This window comes from Arctopsyche grandis, chromosome 11, assembly GCF_051622035.1.
Source record: "Arctopsyche grandis isolate Sample6627 chromosome 11, ASM5162203v2, whole genome shotgun sequence".
In the NCBI taxonomy this organism is placed as follows: Eukaryota; Metazoa; Arthropoda; class Insecta; order Trichoptera; family Hydropsychidae; genus Arctopsyche; species Arctopsyche grandis.
Window position 1 is genome coordinate 8796671 of NC_135365.1, and position 15764 is coordinate 8812434.

The following is a 15764-nucleotide window of genomic DNA, read 5'->3' on the forward strand; positions in this document are numbered from 1 at the left end:
TTAAGAAAATAATGATGAGCGCAGCTTACCAGATAAATATGTTAAAATAATATTATATCACTAGTGACTGATAGGCCCTATAAAATATCATCAGGTAAATACATATATGTTTGGTTAGAATATTTTAAATTTATATTCATTTGAACAAACAACTTCTAATATATCAACTGTAATAATATGAAGGAAAAAATAGATTTTTATTGAAAAAAAATTGCTTATTTGTCCGCGCTTAATTGTTAGCTTAAATAACCTTTACATAATATTTATATTATAGACATTTTTTTTAATAATTTTACTAAAAAAATTTACCAATCGTTAGAAATGTACGAAAATAGCATGTATAATTTGTTTTAAGTCGAATTTTAAATCCGTGCCGAGTTAAATAACGATAATTATTCTCTTATTTCTCTCTTTTTTACAATATTGATAGAATTGTATTGTATGTATATTTGTTATTTTTACCTATGTATGTTTGTATTTGTATGTTGTTATTTTTACCTATGTAAGTTTTTATTATTTTCTTTCTGTTTATCTTTATGTACCATTATATGATGTAATTTGTAAAAATATATGATTGGGCTCACTTGTTGTTTTGTTACATTTATCTCTTTATTTTCATGCATTTCTACATCTGTTGTCTGTTGATTTTTCAATAAACAAACTTCTGATAATTGTAATATTTATTTTTTTGAAACCTCCATACTTGTCCATGCAAAAAAATATACATCCCCTCCATTTTTATACAATCAATGTCAATTTTCAATATTTTGAAACGTTTTTAGATGTATTTTCAGCTGCATGTGTATGTACCTATACATTCTTAATATAATTAATAAATATTATTAAATAAAATCACAAAATAGTGTGCACCGAGCCTAAACACCATTACGACATCATAACGAATCTCACCAAGAATTCTTCAGAGAATAAAAAAAACGTATACAGCATCGCAAAAGTGAGGATGTCAGTCGACTAATGACATTTTTAACCATTTCGCGAAATGGGGCACACGTGTCTGACAGAAAGTGTGTAAAAAAAAATAAAAACCATACATATGTATGTCGTCTCGATGCACAGAATTCATTCATTCGATTCAGACGATTGCCATATGGCGACATTATATTATAATATGTATAAGCCGAAAAAGAGCGCCTCATTCAACGCACATACACATAATACCTATATTCGCTCGAATATTATCATCATTATTATGCCACGTCCAATTAAATCGAAAATTAATAAATTTGCAATTTAGCTGCGCGTATAATTTTACGATGTAGTATTATATTTGTGTATAAAATGTACGTGATTAATAGACAACAGGTGCCGTATATACGGAACGCTCGTTTCGCATACACATATTTTTGTTATAGTCGTTTCAATGGACGCGTTAAAAACTTGAAGTGGCAATTATGTGTGTTTATTAGGATTTGGTGATCATTAGGAAAACTATAATGTATAATGACAAGTCTTCATTTTGCAAATGAGTTTTTTAATGTACTATCTATGTATACTTTGGCTTGAAAGTTTACCCTTTGATATGAAAGCAAGTACAGATGTCGTTTATGTTCTATGTCATCCGAATTTTAAATACTAAATTATAACCAAAAAGCTTTAAAGTAGGCAAGCAATAAGTATGGATTAGTTTCTTTCTATTACACAGGCTTCCAATATTACGAGGTTGTATGTTTGCTCATTTTGCGTAGGCGTGTAGACAAGATTTGAATATCTCGTGCTATTAAAAATATTAAATAAGCCATTAATTAACTTTTAATTATTTGTAATAAAATATAATAGATTATAATTTTACATGAAATTTTAATTTTAATTTTTAATTGGATAAATTAAAATTAATATGCAAACGAAATGAGGTGATACATTTTGGCCCAGCTGAATTTTGTGCGGTTTAAAATCGTGTTGATTTTTATTGCAGATAAAAATGTAAATAGACTGAATAAAATACATTATTTTTATACATAAAATAATTTTAGATTTTACAATAACATGTTGTCATTTGTATTTTTCCTTACAATTTAAATTTTATCATATTATTTCATATTTAAGAAACTATTTACACTATTTGGCCACCTGAGTTTAGAGCAATTAATTTCAAATCGCGGCAGATTGTTATAAAGTTATAAGTAAAATTGGAAAAACAGACCAAATAAAATAAACTATTTTTATATTCAACATAAATTTTATAATTATTTTATAGAAAAAATGATAAGCATTTAAATATTTAATGAATTTTTAAATGATATGAAATATTAAAAAGTTATTGACATTCAATATAAGATACATTTTGGTCCCCCCATTTTCCCACGCAAACGCTTTTTACTTATGTATACTATTTATATATTTATAGATATTTATTATTAAATTAAAAATGTTTATAAAACGTATTAGTATATAATTTCATATACAATTTGAATTTTGTCATTTTATTTAACCTTTGAAAAAGTTTTTCAAATCCAAAATAAGGTGATACAATTTGGCCCACCTGTTTACGCGCGCAAACGCTTTTTATTGAATAAAAATATACATTTATTATTATATTGTAACGTGGGAACATGAGAGAGAGTATCCACTGTCTAAGTGCATTCTTGGGTGAACAATAGAGACTTCAGATTAGGCTAATGGGAGTCGCTAAAATACCCGGACAAAAGATATGCTGGAGTTCTCACTGACCTGGGCGAGTGTATGCGTAAACAAAAGACTCGCCAGGGTAGACCTACGTGCCTAGACAATAAGCACGCCAGCGGATCGGGGATGCTATTCTGGGCAACTTGTCCTTTATAAAGAGATACACACGGTAGATCAAGTATTCTGGACTGAGCGGTGGTTACGTGTGGACCTCCTGAATCGTTGAATAAATGCTGTGAAGCGACTTTGGCCTTTCATTTGGATCCTGAACCCACCCCCACATGTACGTAATCTTGAAACCGTTAGGAAATTAAGTACCTGGGACACCTGCTGGAGGATCTCTCTGATGACCGTGACATCGAAAGACAAAGAAGAGCTATTTGTGTAAGGGCAAATATGCTGGCAAGACGGTTTTACCCCTCCAGTGTAGAGGTTAAGAGACAACTATTTATATCCTTTTGTACTAGCATCTATACTGGAGAATTTTGGACCAGATATAAGCGGGAGACGATGAGGAAGATAAAGGTACAATATAACAACTGCTACCGTGCTCTCTTCAGGCTACCTAGGGGCTGCAGTGCGTTGCAAATGTTTGTGGAAGGGCATGTGCCTCACTTTGAGGCTATTCTCAGGATGAGCGCGGCCTCTCTACGTCTTCGTATATTTTTATGATCTAATTGTCTTCTTGCTGCTGCATCTTCTCATTTGCATTCTTTACTGTATGTTCGATTGATGGAACTACTGCACCGACCCCCTTAAATAGACGTTAAATTGATCAATGAATTAATTATTATTATTATTATTTATTATTATTATTATTATTATTAATATTATTTATTATTATTATTATTTATTATGTATGTGTTTTTTTACTGTTTTTCAATAATATTTAATTTATTATCTACATATATATCACTAGTGGTTTTACCCGGCTTCACTCGGTATTTATATTTATATATAATATAAACCGCTTAAACATGACTAATCTTATAGTAAACCTTTTATTAAATTTATTTGAATAGATTTTATATACATTAATATGAACATTCATTTGTTTTTTTTATTTATTAAATTGACTGTCACGAAAAAACAAACATAAGTCTCTTTCGAAATTATATGTATACCAGAATTCAGCGCCTGCGCCCCCGGCGCCTTCGTCCCCGTAGCCTTCGGTGCCCTCCGGGGCCGGGGGAGAATTTATTTGAATCGAAATGAAAATATATCGTCATAGAAACTTACCTGTTTACAAAGTTCCCAACGACAGTTATATATATATGTACATATACGAGTATATACAAAGTCTCCTTCGAAATTATATATTAGATTTACATATATGGGCGTTGGGGATTGTACTATTCTCCCTATCGTATGGAATAAAAAGTTATTATTATTATTATATAACATAAAAATATATTTGCATCTAAAGTAAGGGTGATACATTTTGGCCCACTTTACATGAGCGCAAAAGCTTTACAAGCGCGGCGAACAGAACGGCACAAAATCTACGACACATTCGATTCAACGCAATAAAGTAAATTAATATAATTATATTGAAAACATAATGCAACAGTGGCCTTCGGAGTCGGAATACGAGTCATCGATCGTCACGGTGACGACTATCGTCTTCCAATTTCACAGTGGTTGGTTCACTGTGGAAGTTATCATTACGGCCGAAGGTTGGCCGCCCCTGCTCGCCCGCAATAAAGCCAACTACCCGCGAAGATTGCGGGCCTAATGACGGACCGCGGGCCGCAACTAAAAAAACCTGATTTTCGATTAAGATTTACGAGCGTGGCCCGTTTCGAGAACTGCTCATTACGGCCGAATCACACTCTTCCGTAACGACGGACATTATACTCACATTCGCCGGCAAAGTGAGGAAGGATCGACTCGTTTTTGTGGTAATTTAGGCTCGTCTAAGTATACAGTTTAGATTTTTGGGATTAGATTTGAATGAAAAACGAATACAAACAAGTAATCTATGAGTGGTGGTTGGAAATTATGGGAACTGCCCGTTCTATTTGAACAAATCCCTCTACATACTTATTTATACCCACTTGAATTGCTTCGTATGAAATTTATTTATTTGGAAAATTTACAGTTTATTAAGTTACATAGATTGATAGTAAAAAAAATATAATTATGTTAAGTAAACCATTAATAATTTTCACATATAGGTAAAAAAAAGAAAAGCTCAAACATTTAAAATAAGAAACAAAAATGAAAATAGAGTAAGATAGTTAGAGAAAACAAAAAGAATGATATTATTCTTATTATTTGATATAATAAAAATATCAAAATAATAAGAATAATAATATGATAAAAATTATGAAATAATAAAAATAATATAATATATAACAAAAAACAAAAAGACAAAATAAATACATCAAAATAAAAATTCATAATCACAATCGTAAATTTTCAATAAAATTAATCATCGAAAAACAGATTTGCAATAATCACTCTAGCTTGTATAGCATTAATATTAAATAAGTCAAACATAGAAATTGTTAAAATTAGTGTGTTGACGGTGGAGCTTGCACGCCAGATGAATGAGCTTCTTCCATAATTAGAAAAAGTATTAGGTATGTAAAGGAGCTCATTACATCTAGTCATTCTATTTGGCACACGCAATGATAGTCTGCTCAATAATTGAGGACAGTCGATCGACCCGTTAAGGATGTTCAAAATTGTTGAGATGTCAGCTATCTCCCTTCTTTTGACAAGTGGAAGTAGATGCTGACACCTACAAGCATCTTCATAGGAAGTATAGGATAATCCAAAACGGCTACTGATGTACCTCAAGAATCTCTTCTGAATGCGCTCCAATCTGTCTCTTGCACCAGAGTACTCTGGGTTCCAAACTTGGGATGCAAACTCAACAATACTTCTTACGTATGCACAATATAGTATTTTGTATGATTTAATAGAAGTAAAGCATTTGGAGGACCGGATGACGAACCCGAGGGCCTTTGACGCTCGAGCTACAGCATTGTCAATATGTTTACTAAAGGATAGATCAGAGTTTAAAAAGACTCCCAAATCCCTAATTTCCGAAACCCTTGTGAGTCTATGTCCGTTGATTGAATGAGGAAAGTCAACTGGACATAGTTTTCTAGTGAAGGTTATGCAGGAGCATTTTGCTACATTAATTTCCAACTTATTTATGCTGCAATAAGCCTCTAGCCTGAACAAATCATCTTGTAGGGCCAAAGCATCATTTCGGTTGTCTATTCTCTTGAAAATCTTCATATCATCAGCAAATAATAGTACACTTGAATTCTGAAAACATTTTTCAATATCGAAGATGAAGATATTGAATAATAGAGGTCCCAAGAGGGAGCCTTGCGCAACACCAGAAGGAATATTCATCCATCTCGATATAAATCCATTTAATAAGACAGCCTGTGATTGACGTGTAATGTATGAGGTGAACCATCTATAGAGATCAACACAACAAATCGTATTCTAAAGCTTTAAGGTAAAAAATTGTAAAAATTAATTGCTTACGGCACCACTTAAAAGATTGAATTAAAAAATAAAAATACTTCAATTTTCAATTGAGTGTTCCTTTATCTTATATTTCCTGAAAGTGTTGTGCTCGTTGATATTTCAATGGATTGTTTTTGGAAAGGAATTGACACATAATTTTAAGTAAGCCTTAATAATTTCGAACAAGATGCTATTTTGAATAGTTTCCAATGTACAATTTGAGTCGATTAAAATGTTATTATGTATAATATGAGTCGATTAAAATGCAAGCGACTCCGAATCCGCATTTATTTATTTACTTAATAATAATGTATGTTTATGAATATAGAATTACTAACTATGAATGGCTCATCAATAGCTTAAGTATGCAAATCTGAAACGCAGTGTTCCTATCTTTGTCTTTTTCTCATTTTTAGTTCAAATTAAGGATACATCTGATATTTGACAAGTCTGTCAAGTCAAACGCGTACATCTTATTAGTTTCATATATGTATGTATGTATTCATCTGTAAAAAATCAGAGTTCTGGAGTCTGAGTCGGAGTCGTTAAGTCGTGGCTTTTTAGCTGGAGTCGAATTTGATAATAAAAATTGAGCGACTCCGACACTGATTTCGTGTTAAATTTAAAATATTTTTTTTTAATTAATAATTTATATGAATTACCAAAACAGTGACTCACCAATACTATGTATGTATATGCAGACCTGAATCTCAGTGATTTGATCTTTGGCTTTTTTATGTTAAGGTAATACTGAGGAGAGGTTTGATATTTGACAAATCTGTTTTTTCATTTCATATTCATATTCATATGTAAGAAATCAGAAATATGAAGTCGGAGTCGTTGAATCGTGGCTTTTTGGTTGAATTCGAAGTCTGAAAATCGAGCGACTCCGAATCTTACTCTACATTTTATTAAAAATAAAAAATGCAAAATATTTATAACTTATTTCAAAATCAATTTTTATAATGAAATATATTAGGTTAGATTGTGTAAGTTTGGTAAGTTGTTTCTTATTAAGTTTGCTTAGTTGTATCTTATTAAGTTTGATTGAAAGTTACTCAACTCATAGTTAATTAGTTTAAGAGTTGTTTAGTTTATTTGCTAGTTGATTTTGAATTTCTAGCACTTGTTCAATTAATATTTACAGCTTAATACTTGTTTTTAGATATTCAAATTTTTAATCGTTTGTAAAAGTGTACCTACTGAAGTATTACATCAATGAAATGAGTCAATCGAAAATACAATATTTTACGATAAACTTGTTTATCTTCTTAACTTATTATAATATAAAAACAAATTTGCATTAATATAGTTTTACAAGTTGATAAAAATTCTTAAAAGGAATTGATTCGATAACCGCTCGAAACGGATCATCAATCATTCCTCCGAAAAGACTGGAACGAAATAATAATAAAAAAGATTGTATTAAAAGTTTAACTTAAACTTAAGTAATTATCCAAGCTCGGAATAATAAAAAAGACGATATTCGTTGTATCGTTAAAATTGTATAACGCTTTGCGTTTATTTTAACATTCTACATTATTTTTAGGACAGGACAGTCATCGTAAAGTGGCGTCTTAAAAATTTTACATGACCTCATCTTGGGGTGCGTTTTATAGGGGGTCACCACAGTATAAAAATATATAAGGCATACTATTAAACTTTTTAATGTAAGGTTTCAGGTGGTGTTGCTTCATCAGTGGCGAAACTTCCGAACCCAAAGCAATCCCTAAAGGGATTTTATACAATGTTGAACCTCATGAATTAATTTAATTAACCAAGACTTTACTCAAAGTAAAATCATACATACACTGAAACCTGCAAAATGTACATTAAAAATATCATTAGTTTATTTATTCAATTTATACACTATTTTATCAGTAGCAAATCCAGCATATAGATACATGCAATCCTTACGTACAATTCAGAATGACCAGAACTTCACTTCCAGAAGCAATCTCATACAATACAATGGCACGAATGGAGATCATTATCTGCAGAGATACACAGGATAGGCACTTAAAGATTTCACTAGAAGTTTCGTCACATCTGCGACTGATATGGGGCGTAAGTTACGCCATTTGCAACTCATTAAAACTGCGTGTGTGAAACGTTTACATTGTCTATAAATATACATATTATAGTAGCGACTTCCGAACAATGTAATAATCTAATCCAAGTTCATATTCTGCTATTCAATATTCCCGACAATGTACACACATTACTATGAAAACATAAACGCTACAAAGATCAAACACTATGCGCGTTAGACATCTAAACCCCGCCTAAATCAACAGTTGAATTAAACGAGGTTAAATTTATACTCATTTGTAAACAAAGAACATCGATTTAATAATAAAGTCGTCCTTAAATTTGATCTGTGTCTGTCGTATTTAACTAGTATTTTAACATTTATCAATTATTTTATTTCACATTTATGTATTTCTGTTTACTAGTTACTACATATCTAGCATCTGTATTTGAATTATATACATAGTTGTCGCTATTCATAATATGTACATACATAGTTGTTTCTGTTTGTTGATGTGTATGATATCTGTATCTTTGTATCTGTATATACATACATATATTGATCTAACTGCACATCTGTACATTTTCTGTCTATTTCTGCTTGTACATGCATTTGTTTATGTTATCTTTCTGATTTCCTCTGAATGTGTCTGCTTGTCCATACATTTGTTTCTATTGATCTATGCTCGTCTCTCTATTTTTTTTTAAATCTTTTTTGTTTTCTCCCTGTTTTTGTTAATTGTATATGTGTGTAATTGTAGGGAATATTCTTATAAAAAATTGCATCTGTAGTTTTCTTACTGTCTCTTTTCATATTTGTACACACATACATAGTTGTGTCTATTTCTTGATGTATCTGATTCTTATCTGTGTCATTTATTTGCATGTCATATTCATCGGGCTTTCTATCTTTTACTTACTAGCTATGTATGTTTTAATTATTTTCATCTTTCAATAATCTTTTCATCTACATATACATATGTACATACATATATTGTATATGTACATATGTGCGTACGGTTTTTTTATATAAATAAATATGTACGTATGTTTGAACTTCTGTCAATATGTTTGATTATCTGAATATATTTGAATGCATCTTGCGGCTTATTTATATAACTTAACCTCTTCATTCGTACCAGATAATTCATAACATATGTAATATGAAAGAAGTCGTGGATTTGGCCACATTCAAATTTCAACCCAAGTTAGATGTTATTGACAGAATTTTTTATGCAAATCTTCGCCGCCGATTTGGCTCGATTTACAAAATGGCGCCGAGTCGCGATAAGCATTTGAATATGTATGTATGTATTTTTTATATTATTGTACATATATAGAGGTATAAACACACAAAACTGCGGCCATAACGCATTGAACTCGTCGCTCCATGTTATTGGATAATAAAAATTCGCATTACGCAGAGCCCGACTGAATCGAGTTTATATTATAACCGTGAAATATACTCCAGATGCGAGTGCTCATATTGCCTATAAATGTCGCCCATTTCGATCCCCATCCCACTCTCACACCCTTCACACACCCCCTACGACTGTATAAACATGGTGGATAGGGGGACCAAACGGTCGGTAATTTAGGTCGAATTAAAAATAAAAATGAAGTTGCACTTTTCCTATATTGGGGGGGAATAAATACGTCCATTGTGGGCAATTTTATCGACGCCTTTCATCTTTTCGAATTGTTTAATATGAAAAAATACAATTCAATTTACCCGTATTGATTTTATATGTTTAATTGAACTATACACTATATAAGATGTGTAAAAAAGTTTGCAATTTTATTCATTTTTAATAAATGTGAATTTTTTAAGTTTGTAATGTGTATGTTCAGAATTTGATTGATTGAATGTTTTATTCAATTTTGGTACAAAACAAGTTTAAAAATACATATTTTTTTGACACGAATTTGAGTGGTTATAGTTCAAGAGTGTGAACATTTTGGAATAGTCTAGTAGTAGTCTAGTAATTTATAAAAAACCTAGAAACCTTTTTTAAAAATAAACTCGACGATTACTCATTATTTTAAAAATAAAAATGAACGGTTTTTGTAGATGAATACTTATTTTTCTTTTCAGTTACTATTATTTTCTTTCTCTTTACAATAATTGTTTCGGTTTCTATTTTAACATTTTCTTTTTATTTCTTTGTACGTATTTTACACAATTTTCTTTATAAATACAATGTTTTATTTATTGATTTGTAAATTTATTAACTGATTGAAAAAACCTGCTGGATAACATCAGCCATGCCACTTATAATGTATTTATCTTAAACAAATACATATCTACTTTTTTTTTTATAAATATTCGATATTTGAAAACTGCATTACATATACATATACATATATGTATGTAGGTAAATAATCAAACTTTTATTATTTTGATTCAAGGTTTATAATACATAAAGTATGTATATTCATTATATTCAGTTGAAAAATGCTTAAATTCCTAATAAACATTATGTGACATTTATTCAAACGCTTCAAAACATCTGATATTAAAAAAATGTATTAAAACAGTTCGTCTCAGTGATAAATAAATAATATTTACATAATGATTTGTGTTTGAAGATAGCTTGAATGTATGTATGTATGTGAATGCATATGAAGAAGATGTTTTAAATATCTTAAATCAAATGAGATACCATAGCCAGCCTTAAACCAAACACTGCATTATCTATTGTAAAACATGTAAACATCATTTAAATAGAGTACTTATATAAGTACATAATTCTATTGAAATGCCATTGTATAAGCTTCGATGAGGATTCATTTTAATTTTTTATTTGACCACTGAGTCAATTTAATTAATGCGACCCGAATACTCATAGGTACTTAAATATGGCATCGAAATCGATTTTCATTGAAAGTTTATCATCGCGAATTTGGTTAACAAAAGCGTATGTTGTTTACCAAAGAACGGAGAAAGGTCAGTGATATTAAAACCGTTTTGTTATTCTAGGTCACCGACTAGGAAAATGCTTAATTGTGTTTTCGCGCTATGCAAATTGCTTAACCTTTGGAACAAATACCTTTTCCAAATGTTTACCCACCGCTTTCAACAATTCTTATTTCGCATTTTGAATAAACGACGGAAAGCGACCTTCCACGCAGAATGTGTTTGCATCGGTGAATTTATGTATAATTCTGTTCTCATCGCGATGCGAATTTTGGCCGTATGAAACGTTTTAATCCAATCAAGGTTTAACGCAATTAATATCATCAATAATTTACACGAAATGATAGTACCAGTATATATCTAGGTAGTTACAAATATACTATTTGTAACTACATAGGAAATTTACAACTTTTGATAATGGAACATTATACACTTTGAACCTGCTATATTTTCATACCTACCCTAAGTATCAATCATCGTTTGTTCTTATGTGTACTACAATGCATTTTAAATAAAATGTTACCAGACACTGTCGGGCAGATACATACCGAGTCATAAAATATATAAATCAGAATATGAAAATGCTATTAAAGCATTTCTGAATCAAATCAAAAGTGCAGACAAACAGATTAGTACGCGACATGTGTTTTTTTAGATAGTTTTGAACATGCAAAAGAAAACACTAGCACTCCTAATAATAAAACTCACCCCCTGGAGTTTTTTCGATGATATTTTATCCTTGTATTCACACAGGTTTGACAGTGATCGATAACGGTATATTTGAAGACATCTGGGAGAAATATGTTGAAATAATAAGATAGTACGAATTAACAATGATAATAAGACACGCCCATTCACATCTAGAGTCTACCTAAGTATGCTGTGCCGTAGGATTATGTGTGTCTGCACTTTAAAAATGCCTGTTCTTAGTGGAAAATATATGGTAAATGTTCCACCCGATCACAGATCATTTATTAAAACATAAGTATGTCAAAAGATGATTTAGCACTTAACAGACAGCTAGATTATCGTTTGAACCTGGTTTATCATATGTTTTTGTGGAGGATTGGACCTGGTATAGAAGATAAATTGTCGCTCTATTACAACGACTTCGAATGAATCCAATTGGTCATTTGATTGCCAATCTAAATTTACAATACTATAAGTATGACATGAATACACGCCCATCACATCTGGAATCCACCTGCATGTCGAGTGCCGCATTTTTGATTGATTTTTGTTGTACGTATGTAGGTATGTATGTATTTAATTCAAAATTGATTTAAATACAACAAATTCGATATTGCCTTCTGTGTTTAAATTAGAATCTCCTACGGAAATGAACTGCTGTTTTACAAAGAAATATACTTACATATACACCTATAATTATCATTTCCTTGTACATTTGCTTTACGAAAATCATCCTAATACACTTTCATTCACTTTTCTCACAACTTGCAAATCAACATGCCAAGTAATTACCACAATTATAAAGCATCTATGATTTTAGCACCATCACTTATAATATAAAAGAGACAACCTCGAATTTATACCGTTTTCAAACACACTGTTTCAAGGCTATTTCTAATATAAATAATGTAGTTCTACACCAAATACAATACATTCATTCATAAGATTCCTACAGTGTCATGTGAGCTACTTTAGCTCATTTTTCTTACAGCTTTGTCTTTGACACCAAGTAATCACCACAACTATAAACCATAAACGATTTAAGCACCATAACCACACAATGGACAATCTCACATCTATAAGGTTTTCAAAGGCACTCTGATAAGGCTAATACGAATACGAATAAACGTAATTATGTATCAAAGGACTCGTTCATAGGATTCTGATCTCTGATTTCTGATTTTGCATATTTTTTTATAACTTTGACAAACATGCTTAACACTCACCACAATTACAAAGCAAATTACTTTTTCAAAGATAATTTTAAAAGGCTTCTCCTAATACGTCGAAATCGCTCATATGATATGAAGCTTAAATCATTAACTCTTACATTGTACGTACGATTTTGATAGTGCTATTCGAGCAATTTTGCACGTACGTGTGTAATGTGGGATATTGTAAAGCACTGTCCACAAGAGTGAGCTAGGGGCTATATACATTCATCTATATACTCGTATATGTATATATGTATGTATGGAGAGGCAGACGAGTCCCCATATAAATGCAGATGTAATCAGTGAGCAATCAGTGAGTTATTGAAAAGGCCGCTCGCTCGCCTGCGAATTCAATAAACGATTCAATGCCGGACTGACGCACGCGCGAACACACTACGAATCGAAACCGTTGAATCAAACATTCCCAAATCTTCTGATAAATATTAATAAATCGATCTTGGCCAGCGGTGGTGAAACTTTTTGAGCTGGCGTGTCTGAAAGTCTGAATATCGAGTTTGAAAAAGTTCCGCGTGCCATATAAAAAGAATTTAAAAAGAGGACACGTATAAAAGGAGTATAATGTTTGAATGAAACTTTTCTATCAGCAACCTTTTAGTGAAGTAAAAATATATATGAGAGGTAATGAGAGCCTATAATGCAAATTTTATAAGATTTAGTGTGAAAAAGATAAAGTTAAATGCATTTAAACAATTACAATCTGACAAAACAAGTGGGGGGGGGGGGAGTCAAACAAGACTACTGGCTATTGGCAATGGGTTAGATTTGACAATTTGAATTCTTAAACGTGTTTATTAAGATTGTATTTCACCATAGACCAGCGGTTTCCAAATTTTATGCTGCCTCCCTAAAAAAAATATTTTTTAATAGATATAATAATATAGACACGTTTTAAATAATAAACCTTTATATAAAAAAAAAATACTGAACACTACAATAGACAGACGGACTATTGCCAGCCTCCTAGTTTGGAAACCGCTGCCATAGACGACAGCGGACTCAATTGAAATCTCTATCGGGGGCCAAACTTTGCAAAATGGCAAAGTTTCAAAGCGATCGGAAGAGTGTAAGAAGTTTGTCCATACTAACGGACGAAGTGAAGCTAATATAAACCTTTTAATAATAATAAAAAAGAGCTTGGTTGTATTCAAACAAGTTCTATTGAAATTAAAAAAATATATACATATGTAATTGCTAGAGGTAGGACCGGAAGCGTGCCGTTTATTGTTCAATTGTTTTAAATCCTTTGTAAAAAAAGTTCGGCATACCTTTAACAATGCATTTACAACATGTAAATAATGAACAGCGCGCTTCGGGTCCGCTCTTTAGTAATTGCTATGCATTTTATAATACTTGCCAATGCGAATTAAAGGTCCGTTTATATTATACAGTACCGCTCGTCAATATCTCGGCATGTCAACACTGCACGGAAAAGACAGCTTCTATTCATACTATACAGCACCACCCGTTTTCAGCACGTTCATGTTTGGTTTGGACAAGTGCAAGGCTAAATCGGCTTACATATATGTACATTACCGAGTGCGACAATACGGCGAAATATACATATGTTTTCGAAAATGCGCGTGTGTACTTCCGTTAATACGCGTGCACTTGCTATTATGGCATCACATCATCCGTGAATATTTCGATAGTGGCCAAAGAAAATCGGTTTTGCTTTATACGTGTCAGTGACATGTGCTGCTGTATGATATGAATAAATCGTGACGGCTACTGCTGGTTCGGATACGAATGTATCAATATCTATAGTGTACTAAAGGATATTTTTCGCATACCATAATATCTACAAATAAATAAAACTTCATATCGCAGCTATATTATTATATCTATTAAAACGTGTCTATATTATTATATCTATTAAAAAATAAAAGGTAGGGAGGCGTAATAGCATAAAGTTTGGAAACCGCTGCCCTAGACTGAAAAGTGTACTATAATTTAATTGAAATGTCAAAGGAAGAGGCAATTTTTATTTAAATAAATGGAAAGTAACTCATAGGTCTGTAAACGGTGCTGAAAATTGAAATCTTTTGAATTGTGCGGAAATTAATATAATTCTAAGTGCATCTAAAAGCACTAAAGGCATTTAAGGTGCTGCAAATTAATGTATTATAAGTTTGTAACGTGTATAATTCAATCTACGTAATCCCATTCACTTTACTTTATAAACTATTTAATGGCATTCAACTTTATGTACAAGAATATTTAAAAATATAGAAGAATTGTCCTTCAGTGGATTCAAAGCCAAATTGAAAGTACCGAAATAAATTAAAAAGTAATTTTCTGATTCAATTTAATTCAAATGGAATTGAATGCCATTAAAAAAAAAAACGATTATTAAAGAAGCCATTATATAATAGACGTAAATCTCTAAAGTGTTGTTAATGGAATCAAAATGGATTTAAAAGGAATTGAATTGACGCGGAACGAATTTATTATGTTAAAATGTGCGTATTGATTAAATAGAAAGATGGTTAAAGCATATTTAAAATAGTAGAAAACTACACTTATGAGTATATTATATCATAATAAAACAGGGAAGGATTGGAAATGAATGACTTCCGGTATAAACTATTGTGGTTTTTGATTCAACACTTAGCACAACAGAACTTCATATGTCAAATTACGAACCGACTATTTTATTAAAGAATTGACCGATAAACATTATATAAGCAATCGATATGTACATATATGTATAGCCAGTGTATTAACTGACACAATTGTACTAATATTTATGACTATTT